Source organism: Panthera uncia, chromosome D2 (assembly GCF_023721935.1).
Source record: "Panthera uncia isolate 11264 chromosome D2, Puncia_PCG_1.0, whole genome shotgun sequence".
In the NCBI taxonomy this organism is placed as follows: Eukaryota; Metazoa; Chordata; class Mammalia; order Carnivora; family Felidae; genus Panthera; species Panthera uncia.
In genome coordinates, this window is record NC_064818.1 from 22802682 (window position 1) to 22810360 (window position 7679).

Sequence of the window (7679 nt, forward strand, 5' to 3'; positions counted from 1 at the left end):
GAGGGGGAAGATTTCTTGAATAGGAAACAAAAAGCACTCATTACAACCGAAGCAATGAAAAATCAAACTACATTAAATTAGAAGTGAAAAGTGTGGCTCGTTTTGGGCCAAGGGTGGGAGTTGGTGACTGGGGAGAAATACAAAGGAAGCTTCTGGCAGGGGTGTGCTGGTAATGTTCTATTTCTTGATTTGGTTAGTATTCTCTGTGTATTCTGTGTTAATTCATCAAGCCACGCATTATGAGTTATACTCTTTCCTATATATGAAATTTTACAAAAACATTATTGTAAAATGTAACATGTCTAGGAAAAAATCTAACAAAGAAAGCAACGTCTTTAAAGAGCAAAAATTAAAACTAAAGTAAGTAAAAGGTGTAAAGACAACTTAGAGAGCTATACTATGTTAATAGTTAATCAGTTGAAAGATTTACTATGTGCAGATATCAAGGATATTGACAGGTTTATTTAAAAATTGTATTTGGAGTCGGTTAAAGGTCCAACTTCAGCTCAGGTCATGATCTCACAGTTCGTGGGTTTGAGTCCCGCGTTGGGCTCTGTCCTGAAAGCTCAGAGCCTGGAGCCTGCTTCTGATTCTGTCTCTCTCTCTCTCTCTCTCTCTGCCCCTCCCCTGCTTACAGTCTGCCTCTCTCTCTCTCTCAAAAATAAATAAACGTTAAAAAAAATTTTTAATTGTATTTGGAGAAACATGACCTAAAATGAACCCAGACACTATGTTTTCACTTATTTTTTTAATTGCAGATAAATACACAGAACATAAAATTCTTCATCGTAACCACTTTGACATGTACCGTTCAGAGACATTTGGTACATTTGCATTGCTGACCAGCCATCATCATCACCTATTCCAGAACATTTTCATCACCCCAAAAGGAAATCCCAAACCTATTAAGTAGTTAATCCCTACTCACCTTTCTCCCACCCCACCCCCCAATCCCCCACAAGTGTTAATCTGCTCTCTGTTTCTATAAATTTGCCTATTCTGGGTCTTTAATATAAATGGAAATATAGAGTATGTGGCCTTTTGTGTCTGTCTTATTTCAGTTAACATAATGTTTTTAAGGTTCATCCATGTGGTAGCATGTGACAGGGCTTTCCTTACGGCTGGATAATATCCCATTGTGTAGGATATGCTGCATTTGTCTGTTAGTTTCTGGGTTGATAGTGCTGCTGTGGACCCTTTTGCACAAATTCATTTGAAGATCTGTGTTGAGTTCTTTTGGGTATATACCTAGGAGTGGAATCATATGATAATTTCTGAGTCATACAGTGATTCTATTTTAACTTATTAAAGACATACCAAGCTATTTTCCACACTGGCTATACCATTTTACATTCCTACTGACAAGGTGTGAGAGCTCCACTCTGGGCACACATGTAGCCTTCTAGATTCTCAGGTGTATGTAGAAGATTTTTGAAACTCTTATTCCTCAAAGTATCTCACTTCCCAGCCTTTCTCTCAGGCTTTTTTTTCCCCCCCAACAAAAGTGACTCAACTTTATTGCAGGGACACTAGGGAAGAGCAGAGCTAGTGAGGGTCTCAGCAGGAACTCCCATCACTGAGCAAGACTGCCAGACCCCAGGTCTGTCTGGAAGGCAGAAAAGGATTAGTGTCCTGCCCTCTTTGGTCCATCTTGGGCCCAGGGGTCCACAACCTTGCCCTCGCTACTTAGGGCAGAGGTAGGAAACAGCCTTTCCTGTTTTCCCCATGGTCTCCAGCAGAGTGTCTATGCTGTGCTCAGAGTTTATGCAAACCTTGTTGGGCAGGGGAATGTCAGACTCAACTCCTCCCAGCTAGTTGAGCGCCCGACTGACTGCATTAGAGTAACCTTCACAGGTCACGTCCACAGACAACTCGTGCTTCAGCAGGACTGTGGATGTGGTGGTGGAGGCAGCGGCTGCAATGACGCCTCTGCCAGTTCCAAGCGCAGGTGCGGCTCTCTCCCAGGCTTTGTGGAGTGTCAGTTGTTTGCCTCAACTGATATCCTTAGTGCCAGAAAGTAATAATTCTGCCTGTAAATGTTTTTGAAAAACTCCTCCATGTTGCAGCTTCTTTGCCCTTGAGAGAGTTCCAAGTCAGGCAAAGGAAAGGCAAACTTTTGTCTAGACCTTCAAGAACAACCACAATTCTTTGAGAACGAGGTCAGCTCTGCTCTCTCCGTGGGCTGAGTCCTCCAGAGCACCACCGAGCAGGGGAAGTGGGGCAGTTTTATCCCAGGGGCAAGGGTAGGTTAGAAATGCCACAAAGATTTCCTACCAGGTTTCAGTTGCTTTTTCCTGATTAAGTGTTTGCTTGGTTGCTGTAAGCCGTTGACTGCTTTCCAGAGTTCCTATAAAGTTCATTCTGACATTTTTTGTCAGTTTTCAGTGTTTCCGTTGAGGATCAGGGCCTTGAAGCTCCTTACCGTGCCATTATCCCTGATAGAATACAATAGAAATAGAATAACATGGGGGCTTTCCATAAGTTATGAAGAGTTATTATAAAGCCAGAGTAATGAGAGAGTGTGGTTTTATTTTAGGGTTGGTCCAATTGATCAGTAGAAAAGAAAAGAAAGCGCATAGGTGAGCGTTAGTGATATTGTTAATGCTCCACTTTTTAGTTTTGTCGATGGGTGCTGACTCTTATGTAGAGTCTATTGAATGTATCAGATATTACATAATGAAATGTGTTTACATTCCAACCACTTGGACACTGAGAAATACACTTTTAAATAATCAGTGGATTTCAAAACAAATTATGAACTGTTTAGACAGCAATACAAGGAGACCACTTTACATCAAATCCTATGATGGGCACCTGGGTGGCTCAGTCAGTTAAGCATCCACCTCATGATCTCAGCTCAGGTCTTGATCTCAGGATTATGAGTTCAAGCCCAGCACTGGGCTCTGTGCTGGGCATGGAGACTACTTAAAAACAAAACAAAACAAAAAACAAAACAAAACAAAACAACAACCTATGAGACACTGCTGCAAAAGCCACAGTAAGGAATGAAAGTATAAACCTTAAATGCTTTCATTATTAAAGAAGAAATAACAAAAAAGGAGTAGATTCTTAGCATACATCTTAAGAACATTAAAAAGTTCAGCAAAATTAACAAGAAGCACTAGAAAGATGGGATTTTAAGGTTAGGAAAGAAAAAATTAATAAATGTAAAGCTAAAAGTTTTTCAAAGGACAAGTCTTTCAAAATAGAAAAGATCAATGAAATTAAATTCCCCTTGAGTCTAATTGAGAAAAAATAATGTAGATAAATCAGGTTATGCTCAATTCTAATAAGGAAGCAAACAAGGTCCTGTGATGAAAAATTAACTCACTTGAACTAATAATGATAGCATGGTGGGGGGGGGGGGGGGAGTTTTCCTAATTGAAGGATGAGAAAGACTCAAATGGTTTAGGACATTTGGGGATGGCAATGGGAAGACTTCTAGACTGTTCTCAAGGTTAGATAAGAGCATGGTATGCTGAACTCTGTTTCCATATCCAGGACTCAGTAAACCAGGAGTAGTACACGGGGTAGTACAATGCCCAAGAAAATGAATGATGTTACAGAATCTTTGTTTGCAAATAGCCACAGGTTGGTAATAAGACGGAAAAATAAGAAATACATTTCATTGTTAAGATATATACTATTAAAATATTATATGTAGATACAACTGGATAATCGAACCCTGGAAAATACCCGAAAACTTATTCCAAAGGGGAAAATTTTTTCTTTATTCCTTGTAAGTTTTCAAATCAGGGAAATTCTACTTGCTTTGCTTATTTCTTCGTGCATCTTAACCCCTGTGTTAGTCACTTCCTGTGTGTCCCATCAACTGAGTGGATAAATTGGATCCCCAGCAACCAGAAAGTATATGAATAATTTCTGTGAAGCTCTTACTCACCACACATTAGCAATTTGAATACTAATTAGTGTTTGTAAAGTAGGAGGAGAAATACAAGTGAAGTGGTGGTTGATTTTCATTACCTGATAGTAATGAACATATCATAATATTATTGTAAAGAATAACATCCTACTGACCTTTAATCTTACCAATTTAAAGAAAATGTCTTTACTTACTCTACACGGAAAGATTTGGAACAGACAAGGATCATTAGAATGTGGCCTTCAAAAGGCATAAAAATAATAGTTAAACCTATACTTCCACTCCTAATATTTTCCTAATTGTCAAACCTGCATATATAAGGACTTATTCAGTAGATTCTGCTAGATGTCCACAACTCAAACATGTTCAAAATGCTAGCCATCATCCTACTCTCAGCTCATCAAGTGCACCATGGAATTCTCCCTCTTGCCCTTCAAATGCACTCTTCCATGTTTTCTATCTTCATATTCAACACAAACATCTACCTGCTTCCCCAATTCAGAAATCTGGGAGTCATCTTATCTCTTCAACTCCTGCCACATCCGTAAAAATTAAATCTCCCTGTCCTGTTGGTTCTTTAAGTCCCATATTTCCTCCATCTCTGCTGCCACTACTTCAGTTTAGGGGCTCATAACAGCTTTCAGATTCCTGTGATAACCTCTTAATTGTCTCCTGACTCAACTCTTACCCTTATCCAATGTATTTGGTACATATTAGTGCCAAGTGATTCTTATAAAATGTAAATCTCATTGCCTTTCTCCCTGGTTTAAACTTCATCATTGTTCCTACAGTATGTTGGATTACATATAAAATTTTTAGTTTGGTTTCTAATGAACCGACCATTGCCTTTCTCTGATACGTACCTGACACAACAGCCATGCTGAGCTACTTGTATTGACCTACATACCACACTGTTTTATTCCTCCTGGCCTTCTGACATGCTGCTATTCCCTTTGCTTGAAGCACTTTCCCCCTTTCTTCTCCTCTCATGTCTCCAACACTCCCCAAGCCTGGCTAAATTGTATCTGACCATCAAGATTCAGTTCCAGCATCACTTTCCCTGGGAATAAAGTGTCTCGATCTCCCACCTCCAGTAGTCTGAGTTAAATGGCCTTCTTTGCATTTGCACTACCCTGTAGTAAAGATTGGGGATTTTTTTCTGAGGAGGGCTAAATAATTAGTATTTTAGGTTTTGAAAGTATAGGTAGCCCAAATGGCAGACCCTGGAGAGATCCATATCTTCTTTTTCTAAAAGTTTATTTATTTTTGAGGTGGGGGACGGACAGGAAGAGAGAGGGAGAGAGAGAATCCCAAGCAGGCTCTGTGCTGTCAGCACAGAGTTCAACATGGAGCTCAATCTCAATGGTGAAATCACGACCTCCACCAAAATCAAGAGTCAGACGCTTCACAGGGTGAGCCACCCTGGTGCCCCAAAAGATCCATGTCTTTTTAAAAAATTTTTAAATGTTTGCTTTCCGGACCTGGCCGAGCAGGAGGCACCATCATGGGAGTCGACATTCACCACAATAAGGACCAAAAGGTTCTGCGCAAGGAACCCAAGAGCCAGGACATCTACCTGAGACTATTGGTCAAGCTGCACGGTTTCTGGCCAGACGGACCAACTCTACCTTTAACCAAGTTCATGAGTCGCACCAACCGGCCACCTCTGTCCCTTTCCCGGATGATCCGGGAGATGAAGCTGCCTGGCCGGGAAAACAAAACCTCTGTGGTTGCCGGGAGGGTAACCAATGACGCGTGGGTCCAGGAGGTGCCCAAAGTGAAGGTGTGCGCGTGTGCGCGCCGCATGTGAGCAGCCTTGCCGGGAGCTGCATCCTCAAAGCTGGAGGCAAGATCCTCACCTTCGACCAGTTGGCCCTGGACCCCCCGAAGGCTGTGGCACCGTCTTGCTCTCTGGTCCACGCAAGGGCCGAGAGGTGTACAGGCATTTTGGCAAGGCCCCAAGAACCCCACACAGCCACACCAAACCCTACCTGTGATCCAAGGGCCGGAAGTTCGAGCGCGCCAGAGGCCGCAGGACCAACTGTGGCTACAAAAACTAACCCCAGACCCTGCCTTGTTATTAAAAAGATTTTCACTGCTTAAAAAAAATTTTTTTTTAATGTTTATTTGTTTTTGAGAGAGACAGAGAGAGCACAAGTGGGGAGAGGCGGAGAGGGAGAGGGAGATACAGAATCCAAAGCAGGCTCCAGGCTTCAAGCTGTCAGCACAGAGCCTGACCGGGGCTCAAACTCACAAACCGTGAGATCATGACCTGAGCCAAAGTTGGACGCTCAACCAAGTGAGCCACCCAGGTGCCCCAAAAAGATCCATGTCCTAAAGCCAGGAACCTGAGAATGTTACCTTATTTGAAAAAACGATCCTTGCAGATGTAATGGATCTTACGATGAGGAAACCATCCTGAACTAGCTGGGTGAGGCCTAAATTCAATGACAAATGTTCTTATAGAAGACACACAGAGGAGAAGACAGGGAGAACAGGAGGAAGCCATGTGACCACAAAGACAGAGATTGGAGCAATGAAGCCAGGAATTAAGCAATGCCAAGAGAAGCTGGATGAGGCAAAAATTGGATTGTTTTCTAGAGTCCCCAGAGGGAGTGTGGCCCTATCAACACCTTGACCCTGGACTTCTGACCTTCACAACTGGGAAAGATTTAGTTTTTGCTACTTTAGCCACCCAACTTGTTACAGCTGCTGTAGGAACCTGTCTAGGTAGGGAGCTCCACGGTGCCAGCCACAGCCATGAAGCTCTGCCACAGTAGTGTCACAGCAGTGTGGACAAGATGTGAGCACGTGGGCATAATCGTGTTCTAATAAAAACTTTATTTGCAAAAGGGATGCTAGGACAGGTTTGACCCACAGGCTGTAGACTGACAACCCATGTTATGAGGTGGTGATCGTCATACCTGATCATCACCCTCTAGAACATACGTGTACTGAAAACAAGGGGTATGTCTTATATCTTAGAATCTATAACTGAAGGGTCTCAAATTCTAATTCTAATAGTGACCAGGCAGGTAAATTAAAGGAATGAAGTGGCCTGGATGAAACAGTGAAAGTGTCATCTAACGAGGGCAACTTCTACTCAGCTCCTGGTGATTATTGCCATGTAACTCCCCCACCAACTTGGCCAAATAAATAATATCTGGGGTTCAGATTTAGTCTCTGGGCTACAATCTTCCAAGTTAGCACAACCAATGCCTGGCACAGCACACAGTAAATACTTTGTCGAATGAATCAATGTACTCATAAATACCAACTTTCTAACACCAAGTAATGAGGATATTGTAAGTATATTTGTAGGCATATAAATTCAGCATGTGACAGAGACAAAAATATTAATGGTTGTAAAATTGTACACTTTAAATATGTGAAATTTATTGTATGTCAATTATACCTCAAGAGAACTGTTTTTAAAAAGAGATAAACTAAGGGCAAGAATATAAATGGAAAAAAAGCATTAATGGTACAAACCATAAAAATACAAAAATGAAGCTTCTGTCTCAAGTCAAACTCTGAGCTGGCATGGTGGCTCTCCTCACTGAAATGTGGGGACGAGCCTCCCCCCCTTTTCCTAAGGAGTTGCCTTTGTCCATGTAGGACAAGAGGGCACACTACCACGTGTGTATCCCAAACTGTGGACGGTGGAAGGAGGGAGGCAAGAACAGATCCTTTTTCTTTGAAGATACCACTGGGAAGTTGTCCACAAAATTTCTTCTCACATTCTAAGGGAAAGAAGACCTACACCTCTCTGCAAAGGAGGGTGGACAATGTAATC

At 41.9% G+C, this 7679-nt stretch overlaps 2 pseudogenes; one reads left to right on the forward strand and one right to left on the reverse strand.

Annotated features, from left to right (window-relative positions):
• Positions 1-1682: 1682 nt before the first annotated feature.
• On the reverse strand, positions 1683-4762 carry LOC125933111 (copper transport protein ATOX1-like; annotated as a pseudogene).
• Positions 4763-5346: 584 nt separating this feature from the next.
• On the forward strand, positions 5347-5987 carry LOC125932661 (ribosomal protein L18-like; annotated as a pseudogene).
• The last annotated feature ends 1692 nt before the right edge of the window (positions 5988-7679 follow it).